The following is a 12,922-nucleotide window of genomic DNA, read 5'->3' as shown; positions in this document are numbered from 1 at the left end:
GGGTTTTTCGGAAACGACCATCAGAAAAAAAATCATTACTAATTTAATAAGTCCTTTTTCTAATATTTACAACGATATTTATAAAGATAAGAAGACGCTTTTACTGGAACAAGTACTCATTGTTTCTACTAATGAGCGCAAAGTCCTGAATTTCGTCGACTAGTATCATCAATTTTGCATTATTTCGACTTTTCTTGTAAGAGCGCTCTTAACCGGTATATTTGCTATATATTCCAACAAGAAATTTAAGCGGGTAATATTATAATAGTAACTAGCTCAGTCGTAACTTAAATATATAATAATTTAGAGCACAGGGGGTGAGTCTGTGTTTCAATATGCTGGAAGACCTTGGTAAATTATAGGTAAAAATACTAAATTATTATTATTGGGCGCCTTAATAAAATAACAGGGAACACTCTGACCTCGTCTGCAAGACCACACTCCTGCACTGACGCCATACTTCGAACCGGAAAGTACCGGGGAACAGTCCGGACCTGCTCCCACAAGTCCACTCTCAGCTGCAGACAGCCTCAGGGTGCGCTTGGGACAACGCGACCAGGTGGTGGAAGTAGGAACATTGTGTAAAACTAGTAAAACGCTCGACTCTGACGACCGCGTGGACTAGTAAAGTAGTAAGTCGTGAAGCCCTGAAAATTACAAAATTAATAAGCAACAGAACGGAATTTCCGCGGAATTATTTAGAATTCCAAACTGCGCAACGTAGGGTGACTTACCCGGGGCAGACAATAGGCCTTCGGAGGATAGGTACTTGCATAATTTCCATGCACCCGGGGCTCACTCTTGACAAAACGATTCACATCGAATAGCTGAAATAATGATTAAAATAATCAGCACTGCACTAATTCCACACGAAATGATGGAGGAAATAGGTAAATTACTTACGATTAAGCGGTTTAAACCGCGATTTAAAAACAATGTTGCTCACTGGCCTTTGAAGAAAACGAATCGACCTACACCATCTCATCCGAATTGAAAATGACAGCTGACAGATCAAACCGAAGATACTTTCACTGCTGCGCTGCGTTTCGTTGCGCGCACGATGGAGATACGGCTTCCTAAACTCGTTTCAATAAAAAAAATACTTAATAATAATTTCCAAAAGGAAAGAAGAAAGTTGTAAAATATTTAATTAGGTTTTAATTCCTGTAAATTAATAAAAGTAAACCTTTTACTTAATAAAATGCAGATAGCGAGCTAACCCACGCCCTCTGTCGATCCTATCAGCAACTAAGTAGCCTTCAGACCCACGTCAATACGATCAATGCAACTATTACCATAGTTCAACGCTAGATGGCCTTTATATTAGAAACAAAATATATTAACACCTATGAGGCTTTAAAAAAATATTGTTACAGTACATCCCTCCCCGAATAAAATTTTGACATAGGCAAAATTTTGAGCTGGTCTCCAGCTCCAAACATCTATCCACAGAATGTAAACAACAGTTACCCGCCACAAAATAATAAACTTAATAAAAAAAAAACAACCACCCAAATCGAACCCACGCACTAAACTATACTTACTGTATAATAAACAACGTTTGCAAGTCAAGCTCTAAGCTACAATACTACAAAACATCGCATCGCGTATATTTCTTGGTGACATAACGAACGGCCCAGGCCGCGGGTTATGCGTCCAAGAGATACAGCGGAAGATAGCATATAGCCAAGTGAAATTTACTATAACTAAGATCGGTGACTGCTACTACAGCTAATTCAAATATATACAGCGCGCATATCAGGCCGTGACTGTCAGACGTCACAGGTCTGAACGCGGAAATCTGACAATAACACAACAACAACGATACGTTGACCAGCTGTGTCTGAACGACAGTCAGACGGTAACGCTCGAAACAACACGACAAGGAAGTCGACTGTACAGGCTCCATTTCAGGCAATGCAAGTCTGTCAGTCTGACACACAAAAAATCCGATGTTTGCGGACAACGCTTTAAGGCGTGTACCACAGAACAACCCCCGTACAACCACATTAACGTTCACGCATATGATTTAAGTCATACCGCAAAGCGTTAACAAAGGTACGACACTGCTATTAAGAGCTTGACGGTTTAAAATCCGCCAAAACCCGACCAGCCAGTGCCGATTGGAATGCTGGTTTAAAACGCCAGCACCCCGGTACAACACGCGAAGAGTCTTTAAATCGTCCTCTTCGCCCACCAAGAACAACCAAACCACGTGCCTGAGTTACGTTTGCTCAGACACGATCGAAAGAAAGTAATACGTAAACAAAACTCCTGCACGCAACACATAAAAAAAACTCCTACCGAAACATCAACAACAAAAAAAAACGCGCAATCACCGATAAGAAACTATTAACTAAGTCTTTACTCCATAAACGTAACGGTAATAAGGAAAAAACTCGATTTAAGTCGAGATAATACATAAGGAATAGTAGGTAAATTAAATAACTCCCGGACAAAACCCTTACAATAAGATTCAACAATAAAAACAACCGTCAAAAAAATTTACCCGGATATTGTTAAATGCGCACGCTGGACTTAGTTAAACGATTAAAGAACTAAGAGGTCAACCAGTTATTCAAAACTTAAATGGATGTCAAAAATTTTTTTTTTTAGAATCACCTGTATGCTCTTCACATGTTTAACTTACTGTGTTAAGGTTCCAAAAGTACTATTTAATATGAATATCTTGTGCTACCATTTACAAAACCGCAATTCACTATCATTAAGTTAGTAATAATATATAAAACACCAATAATGTGGCTGACTGTACTTAATAATTCTCCTACACATCTATAGTAAGTAATATTATTTAATTTAAATTATCCTCCATTCAGAACAAACAGTAATAAGTTTAATACAGCATGTGAAAAAAACAACCTGCTGACTGTACATCGTTCACATCAAAAGGACAAATTCATCTTCAACTACTATAAGTATAAAAAGAATAGATAAGCTTGCGGTACTATTTGAAGGAAAATTTAGGTATAATTTGCTTACACTTCACTTCGGTAAAGGAATAAAATAGGTATGGTCAGCACTTTAGCAATACAGCATGTTTATAAATATTTAACTGACACAAACATGTATATCAAGAGCTTTACTAACTGCCATCAAACTGTTTTGCAGTTTGGCAGTCATATTTCAATGTAAAACATATGTACTGTGTCTTATGAAAATAAATAATAATAATAATAAGGCGTAGGGATGTGACGACCCCATCGCCCGCTGGTTTTACCAGTGCAATCAGTCAACGCAGGGCAGCTTGTGGCGAGCTGTTGGGGATTAGCGACCTCACGTACCCGAGTGCTCCTGGAGAGTTTTGTTACCCGCAAGGAGGGTGGGTGGGACAGGATTCTCTGCCTCTGGCTTGCCTTAGCCGGCCGGCCAGAGTGGAGTCGTTAGAGCTATAAGCTCCAGGGGTGGAAGTGAAATATGCATAAGACGCGAGTTGGCACAGTGGCTGTTAACAGCCACTGGGTAGAAAGCGGCGCACACCTCTCGACACCCCTGAGCCGCTCACACCGGTGTTGCCCTTGAGCCATCCTAGATGTCGCTTTTTGTGGGGGCCCATCTTGTGAGGGCGAGTCACCGTCTGCCGGAAATAAAATTGCATACCGTTTTATTAGGCAGGCGTCCGGTTTTTTACCCCATAGCTCAGTTCTTAGTCCATCGCTTTCACCCAATAACCTAGTTCATTTTAGATTCCATCAACTCTCAATAGTCCTTACACCCTGGCGGGTGCTGCCTCTGCGTGCGTCCCATGACACTGGCAAGGGCAGCCTCCGCTCGGTGTACCCCTTACATTTCATTAAAGTGTCAAAAGGGCCTCTACGTGTTGGCTTCGGCTCCACGCACGCCTCCCAAAGGTCCGGAACACCATTGTTCCGTGATGGGAAAGACATACAAATAATAATAATAATAATCCAATGTAGAAAGGTATAGAAGGCAATAGAGAGTACTCTCTCCAGGCGGGTGTTATGCCTGGGGACCGAAGTCCGGATCTCTGAGCACTTCATCCAGGAACCGTTGAAAGGTTTGGGCAGCGTTTCGGAGTCCAAATGGCATGAATGGGAAGGAGAACAATCCAAATGGTGTTGTAATGGAAGTTTTGCAGATATCATCTTTGTAAACGGGAATTTGGTTGTAAGCTTTAACTAAATCTATTTTTGAAAATATTTTACTACCAGCGAGTCGATGTGCGTAGTCCTCTATGTGGCGGACAGGGTATCGGTCAGGGATAGTGCGTGCGTTCAGCGCGCGGTAATCCCCGCACGGCCGCCAACCATTGCCTTTCTTTGGCACCATATGTAGCGCCGATGCCCACGGTGAATCAGACGGTTGTGCTACACCGTCGCGAAGCATCTCTTCAAACTGCTCCTTAGCAATCTTCAGGCGATCTGGAGCTAAGCGGCGTGGTCTACAGAAGGTAGGAGGACCTGGAGTAGTTCGGATGTAGTGAACAGTGGAATGCTTTACCTCTCGCGGCAGTCCAGATGGTTTCGTTAAGCTGGGATACTCTGCTAGCAAGCGGTGGTACTCACTGTCACCCGAAATTGCCTTAACGCTGGGTTGGTTGCAGTGCTTAAGCTGTCCCGTAGTCGACAAAGTTGTTAAACTGTCAATAAGTAGTCTTCTATTTCTGCAATCGATAAGAATACCATAATGTGCAAGAAAATCAGCGCCAAGTATAGGTTTGTTTACGTTTGCTACGACAAAGTTCCAAATAAAGTCTCTGCGTAATCCTATGTCTAACTTTTGCTTGATTATGCCGTAAGTATGTATGAGTGAACCATTAGCGGCAGTAAGCGAGTAGTTGTCAGGCGACTTGCATTTAGGCATAAAATTGCGTGGCAGAACGCAAAGGTCAGATCCGGTATCAATAAGGTATTGAATTTTAGTTACTCTGTCCGTGATAAATAGGCGGCAGGTTGTAGTAGGAGGACAGTCGGCAGCCGCCACGGTAGACTGTCTTGCCAGTTTTCCGCTTTAAAGTTGCACGGCGGAATGCAATTCCGTGCGTTGGTACTAAAGTGACTATGATACCAGCACATACCTGATTTGACAGCTCGATACCGACCGTGTGACTTCGATCTGCTACGACTGCGCGACCTGCTGCTGTTAAAACGCGAACGTCGCTGACCGCTGGACGCCCTGGATCGGAGGGTCCGATCACTGTTCACCACACATCGTATGCTACACCCACGCTCGTCAGTTATGAGATTGTACATCCCACGGAAGTGTGGAGGCCGAGGCTTCCTAAATGCCAAGGATCTCCATAACCGCGAGGTGTACAATCTCAGGAATTATTTCCTTAACAACGAGTGTGGGATGCATCGTGATGTGGTGGCAGTAGACAGGAACCTAACGCCGCTCTCCTTGGCAAACGAGAACTGGCGCAAACCTGTGGTACTAAGTACTGCGGATCGCAAGGCGGCATGGGAGAGTAAGGTGCTACACGGGCGGTTCTACAAGGCCCTCACGGGACCCGACGTGGACCTGCTCGCGTCGGTGAACTGGTTACGATTCGGGGACCTCTTCGGAGAAACCGAGGGTTTTGCCTGTGCAATTGCGGACGAAGTGATGATGACGAACAACTATCGGAAATATATCCTGAAGGACGGTACGGTCGACATTTGTCGGGCATGCCGCCGTCCCGGAGAGTCACTCAGGCATATCATTTCCGGTTGTTCTCATCTTGCTAACGGCGAGTACTTGCACAGACATAATCTCGTAGCCAGGATTATTCACCAGCAACTTGCTCTTCTATACGGCCTTGTGGACCGCGAAGTACCGTACTACAAGTACTTACCTGCGCCTGTTCTCGAGAATGGTCGTGCCACGCTCTATTGGGATCGATCTATCATCACTGACAGGACTATTGTAGCCAATAAGCCTGACATCGTGATAATAGATCGATCGCAACGTCGGGCCGTGCTCGTTGACATCACCATCCCCCATGATGAGAATCTCGTGAAAGCCGAGAAGGACAAGTCCAGTAAGTACCTAGACTTGGCTCACGAGATAACAGCCATGTGGGATGTTGATTCGACGATCATTGTCCCGATAGTCGTTTCAGTAAACGGTCTAATAGCGAAGAGTCTCGACCAACACCTTGAGAGACTCTCGCTAGGTGGTTGGATCAAGGGTCAGATGCAGAAGGCGGTGATCTTGGACACGGCGCGGATAGTCCGCCGGTTCCTCTCTCTGCAGCCCTGACCACCGGTAGCTTGGGCCTTGCCCCGCTGCTGGCGGCACCCTAGGTTAGGTTTTTTATAATGTGTTTATATTAATTTTTATTGTTTTGTAAGTGTTTTTATATTTTACTTTTATATTCATATTATAAATAACCTAACTTAAGATGACAAATGAATAAAGAGATCAATAATAATAATTAAAAAAAAAAAAAAAAAAAAAAAAAAAAAAAACCGCTGACACTGACAGACGTCCTTTTACATTTCTTTTCATATAATATATTTTTACATGTGGTTTTTGCCCTAAAAGACTGATAATTTACTCATGTGTGAACCCAGTTAGTAGTGAATCATGCGGACAATTGATATAATTGATAAATACCGCAACCATGGGTTGCAGTCGCATTAATACCATGTTGACATTTGTCATACACCACCGGCAAAACTACGAACGAAATTAGAAATGATTACAAGGAGTCGAGCTAAAGCGGTAACAACAAGCGCACGCCCACCACCCCCGCCCGCCTCGTCCACTTCCTCGTCCACATCGTCGTCAGGCGACGAGTTCGCAACGGCGCCTGACACAGACGGGTCCAGTGACGAGAGCGGGCCGCCGCCGCCGCCGCCACGACCACCTGCGCGACGAGGGCGGCCACCGCTGCCGGCACGCTTGGGGCCTGCGGGGCATCCTGCCCCGCCCACGGCTCCCGCTACCGGTGGTATAGTGCGACGCATGAGATGGACTCGAGACATGAACGAGAATGTCATGCGCGCCTATTATGGGGCTACAGAGGGGGGAACACAGCTGTCCGCCTACCGTTCGAGAATACTGCCTCTGTTTCAGACTCTTGAACCCACCATCACCGTGTCGGAGCAGCGATTATCGGATCAGGTGCGCGTCATTCAGCGGCTAAAGCGCTTGGATGACGCGACACTTGATCGGCTTCGCCAGGAGGCTCTCTCTGCTCGCGCGGACTCCATCTCGGTGCGGGATCTGCCCGCCACGTCGCCGGATCCGGTGCCCGCACCCGACCTGGCACCGGGGGCGCCACGGGTTGATTTCTGTACCGACGAGGGGGACCTCGTGAGTCAGAATGTGAGTACAACTGCTAATGAGCAACTGAGGAGGACTTTGGAAGAGGTGATTACGCAATATCGCGCCACAACCAACTCTAGGCCACGATTACCACGTCTGCCTATGAATAGACGCAATCTAGCGCTAATGGGAGCCCTAAACGCTTTACTAGAGCCACATTTACGGACTAGTAAAGATTTAGATGATACGCACTCGATCTTGTACTGCGGAGCCATCGCGGCGTGCCGTGTTGCTCGCGTCAAGTTCCCGGACGCTGAACGTGCACCTAGGACCGTCGGAGGTGTCCCTGCATGGCAAGCGCGGATCGAGCGACGTATCAGCTCGTTTAGGACTCTCATCGCAAAGCTAATCTGCTTCAGGGGGGGCAACAATCGCCCCCGAGTAATGCGCTTTGTGAACCAGGCGTTCGCGGGGACGGATATCAGGCCCCGCGACTACATGGCCAATGTCACAGAGCGCATCGACTTTCTAAAGCAGAAAGTCTATGCATGGGCAAACCGTATTCGCCGTTACAGAGAGCGTGTGGAGCGATTCCAGCAGAATCGCCTTTTTCAAAGTGACCAAAGGAAGGTGTACCGAAAGTGGGAGGAAACCAACCTTCGTACGCCCGACACGCAGCCGCCGGATGCTACTGCCATGACTGACTTCTGGCGTAGCATCTGGTCGATGCCTGTCGGACACACCGAGGGTAGTTGGATGAGTGTTATCGAGCGTGAGTGCGAGTCCATCGAACCTATGGGGGCAGTTACCATCAGCCCCGATGACGTAAGTTGTGCCATCCGCACGGCCCAGAACTGGAAAAGTCCTGGGCCGGATGGATTGCACAACTTCTGGCTAAAATGGTTTCGATGCTCGCACTCCTGCTTGGCAGCACAATTTCAACAAGCCCTCGAGCTTGGTTCTCTCCCACCTTCCTTAACAACTGGTGTCACCTTTCTGCTCTATAAGTCCGGTAGTACCACGGAAGCGAAGAACTACAGACCCATCACATGCTTGCCTACACTCTACAAGCTCCTTACATCCATTTTGAGAGCAAAAATCAACGCGCACATTGTCGCAAACAATATTTTAGCCTCTGCTCAAAATGGATGTAGGGTTGGGTCCCGTGGTACTAAAGAGCTCCTCCTCATAGACATGACCATCTGCCAACAAATCCGGCGGACCAAGGGGGCCCTCTCAGCCGCTTGGATTGACTACAAGAAGGCCTATGATTCGGTGCCTCATTCATGGCTGGGGAGGGTCTTAGAGCTGTACAAAGTTGATGCAGCTTTGAGAGCCTTCCTAAGCGCGTGTATGGGGCAGTGGACCACAGTCCTTCGTCAACCAGGAGGCGGGGATGACCAACCTGGCCCACAGGATTTTATAAGGATTGAGCGAGGAATCTTTCAGGGCGACAGTCTGAGACCGCTATGGTTCTGCCTAGCTCTGAATCCCCTCAGCACCCTGCTGAAGGATTTGGGACTAGGTTGCCGGCTTCGGAGAGAGGGTGAAGTTATTTCTCACCTTCTGTACATGGATGACCTCAAATTATTTGCACCAAATACCCAAGGCTTGTTGGAGCTACTGAAAACCACCGAAGTCTTCATCCATGGAGTTTGGTGTCGATAAATGTGCGGTTATGCATGTACAGCGGGGGAGGGTTGTAAATTCAACAAATTTACAACTTTCTGAGACAATGTCTTTCAGATCTATCTCTGAATCAGAAACCTATAAATACCTTGGTATGTCACAGTCGTTGGGTATTGAGGACGAGGGTATTAGACGGTCGGTGAAGGAGCGCTTTTTCAGTCGGCTCACAAAAGTCCTTAACAGTCTTTTGTCAGGAGGCAACAAAGTGCGCGCCTTCAACGCCTGGGTAATGCCCCTCCTCACATACTCCTTTGGCATACTAAGGTGGACTCAGACCGAGCTGGACGCCCTGGATCGGAGGGTCCGATCACTGCTCACCACACATCGCATGCTACACCCACGCTCGTCAGTTATGAGATTGTACATCCCACGGAAGTGTGGAGGCCGAGGCTTCCTAAACGCCAAGGATCTCCACAACCGCGAGGTGTACAATCTCAGGAATTATTTCCTTAACAACGAGTGTGGGATGCATCGTGATGTGGTGGCAGTAGACAGGAACCTCACGCCGCTCTCCTTGGCAAACGAGAACTGGCGCAAACCTGTGGTACTAAGTACTGCGGATCGCAAGGCGGCATGGGAGAATAAGGTGCTACACGGGCGGTTCTACAAGGCCCTCACGGGACCCGATGTGGACCTGCTCGCGTCGGTGAACTGGTTACGATTCGGGGACCTCTTCGGAGAAACCGAGGGTTTTGCCTGTGCAATTGCGGACGAAGTGATGATGACGAACAACTATCGGAAATATATCCTGAAGGACGGTACGGTCGACATTTGTCGGGCATGCCGCCGTCCCGGAGAGTCACTCAGGCATATCATTTCCGGTTGTTCTCATCTTGCTAACGGTGAGTACTTGCACAGACATAATCTCGTAGCCAGGATTATTCACCAGCAACTTGCTCTTCTATACGGCCTTGTGGACCGCGAAGTACCGTACTACAAGTACTTACCTGCACCTGTTCTCGAGAATGGTCGTGCCACGCTCTATTGGGATCGATCTATCATCACTGACAGGACTATTGTCGCCAATAAGCCTGACATCGTGCTGATAGACCGATCGCAGCGCCGGGCCGTGCTCGCCGACGTCACCATCCCCCATGATGAGAATCTCGTGAAGGCCGAGAAGGACAAGTCCAGCAAGTACCTAGACTTAGCTCATGAGATTACCGCCATGTGGGATGTTGACTCGACGATCATTGTTCCGATAGTTGTGTCAGCGAACGGTCTCATAGCGAAGAGTCTCGACCAACACCTAGAGAGACTCTCGCTGGGTGGTTGGATCAAGGGTCAGATGCAGAAGGCGGTGATCTTGGACACGGCGCGGATAGTCCGCCGGTTCCTCTCTCTGCAGCCCTGACCACCGGTAGCTTGGGCCTTGCCCCGCTGCTGGCGGCACCCTAGGTTAGGTTTTTTATAATGTGTTTATATATTTTTGTTATGTTTTGTAAGTGTTTTTATATTTTACTTTTATACTCACATTGTAAAATCCTAACCTAAGACCCTAATTGAATAAAGGAATAATAATTAATAAATAAAACAGAATAATTATATTTGGTAACTCACTCAATAAGGGTAAATAATTCCAACTGACTGTACTTTTAACACACAAGAAACCTCCTACAACAAAACTTTCTAAATGAATTAATTATTTTTAAACAAATATTTTAACAATTATTTTGACAACCATACCAATGAGGATAAATGTACACTAAAGTAAGTATAGAAATACTTGTAACACCTGTTCATAACATTCTACTTGAAATTATTGAACTTACTTGCGTTTATGACTACAAAACTCAAGAATTTTTAAAACACCCTCCAAAGTACAAATAAAATATTAAGATTTAATTACACAGTACCGCAACACTCTAAGGTAAATTAATAGGTATTTGTAAGAATACAAGGTTAGAACTATATAACCTATAAGGAAATAATCAATAGAATAATGGTCTTCCAGCTTGAACACACTAGAGCCACATGTAGGGCTGCCACTGTAACGGTTCGGGGAGCCCTATAGTGGTATAAAATAAAAAATAAAGAAATTTGTATTAACCGGTATATTTGCTATATATTCCAACAAGAAATTTAAGCGGGTAATATTATAATAGTAACTAGCTCAGTCGTAACTTAAATATATAATAATTTAGAGCACAGGGGGTGAGTCTGTGTTTCAATATGCTGGAAGACTTTGGTAAATTATAGGTAAAAATACTAAATTATTATTATTGGGCGCCTTAATAAAATAACAGGGAACACTCTGACCTCGTCTGCAAGACCACACTCCTGCACTGACGCCATACTTCGAACCGGAAAGTACCGGGAAACAGTCCGGACCTGCTCCCACAAGTCCACTCTCAGCTGCAGACAGCCTCAGGGTGCGCTTGGGACAACGCGACCAGGTGGTGGAAGTAGGAACATTGTGTAAAACTAGTAAAACGCTCGACTCTGACGACCGCGTGGACTAATAAAGTAGTAAGTCGTGAAACCCTGAAAATTACAAAATTAATAAGCAACAGAACGGAATTTCCGCGGAATTATTTAGAATTCCAAACTGCGCAACGTAGGGTGACTTACCCGGGGCAGACAATAGGCCTTCGGAGGATAGGTACTTGCATAATTTCCATGCACCCGGGGCTCACTCTTGACAAAACGATTCACATCGAATAGCTGAAATAAAGATTAAAATAATCAGCACTGCACTAATTCCACACGAAATGATGGAGGAAATAGGTAAATTACTTACGATTAAGCGGTTTAAACCGCGATTTAAAAACAATGTTGCTCACTGGCCTTTGAAGAAAACGAATCGACCTACACCATCTCATCCGAATTGAAAATGACAGCTGACAGATCAAACCGAAGATACTTTCACTGCTGCGCTGCGTTTCGTTGCGCGCACGATGGAGATACGGCTTCCTAAACTCGTTTCAATAAAAAAAATACTTAATAATAATTTCCAAAAGGAAAGAAGAAAGTTGTAAAATATTTAATTAGGTTTTAATTCCTGTAAATTAATAAAAGTAAACCTTTTACTTATAGTTAGGGAGGCGAATAGGGGAATTTTCGGCAATACTCGAGCGTGGCAGTTTAAGATATGAGAGATACCTTAGACCTAATAGAACAACCTTGTAAAGTATTTAGCTCTATATGTAGTGACGCGCGCCTAGGATAGACGATCAGATTAGTAAAAAAAAATGGATAGTCTGAAATACTCGAGCGCCTCAGATTAAGATATTGGGGGTTGATTTTAGTGTTTAAAGACTAAATTTAACTAATCTGACGATAAGTCCTTGACGCCGCCGAGTTATAGGGTCGCGAACTTGTAAAAAAAAAACGTTAATCCGGCATTCTCGAGCGCGATTTTTTTATTTTTTATTTTGAAGAATATAATCTAAAACTTACTAAAAATACAAAATCTGCCGGTTTCCGCATGACGGGGAAGTGTGGAGGAGCCATTTCGTCTTCCTAAGAACGCGTTGCGGCATATAAGTCGCGAACGATACATTTTACAAAAAAAAAGTTTGTATAAACAAAAAAGGTAATTTTATTGTCATTCTTAAATTCCCCGTTTTATCAAGGAGAAAGAAAGGAAAAAAAAGAAACCAAAAAACCTTTTTCGGTCAGATTAAGAGAACCCACCAACATTTTTGTCAGATTAAAAAAATATGCTTTCAGGATACCGAGATAAACCTCCCCTATGAAAATCTGACGCGCTCGAGTATTTCAAAAAAACTTTTTTTTTTTGCATATTCAAAAATTCATCGTAACTTATCGTCACGCCGAAATCGTCAGTTTTTTTAAAGGAAGCTTCCTTGGGGCCTGCTTAACACCCCTTCCGAAAATCTGACGCGCTCGAGTAAATTTTTTTTTTTTTGCATTTTTGACTACTTTATATGCCTACCCCCACCACGCAAACCGGCAGATTAGTATACCGTTGTTATCAGAGGCACTCGGGGCATACGTAGTATGAATATCTGACGCGCTCGAGAATGCCCAAGTAACTGTT

General features: G+C 45.0%; 1 long non-coding RNA gene across 1 annotated transcript; it reads right to left on the bottom strand.

Moving 5' to 3' along the window:
* Positions 1-255: 255 nt before the first annotated feature.
* LOC134806329 (uncharacterized) lies at positions 256-3,038 on the bottom strand. The gene is made up of 3 exons (XR_010146515.1): positions 904-3,038; positions 735-827; positions 256-647 (listed from the first exon to the last, which is right to left on the bottom strand). It is a non-coding gene; the product is annotated as an uncharacterized LOC134806329 (long non-coding RNA).
* Positions 3,039-12,922: the final 9,884 nt, after the last annotated feature.

The sequence above is a fragment of the Cydia splendana genome, chromosome 3, assembly GCF_910591565.1.
Source record: "Cydia splendana chromosome 3, ilCydSple1.2, whole genome shotgun sequence".
Classification (NCBI taxonomy): domain Eukaryota; kingdom Metazoa; phylum Arthropoda; class Insecta; order Lepidoptera; family Tortricidae; genus Cydia; species Cydia splendana.
The sequence above is the reverse complement of the archived record's forward strand: the minus strand, read 5'-3'. Positions and strand labels throughout refer to the sequence as shown.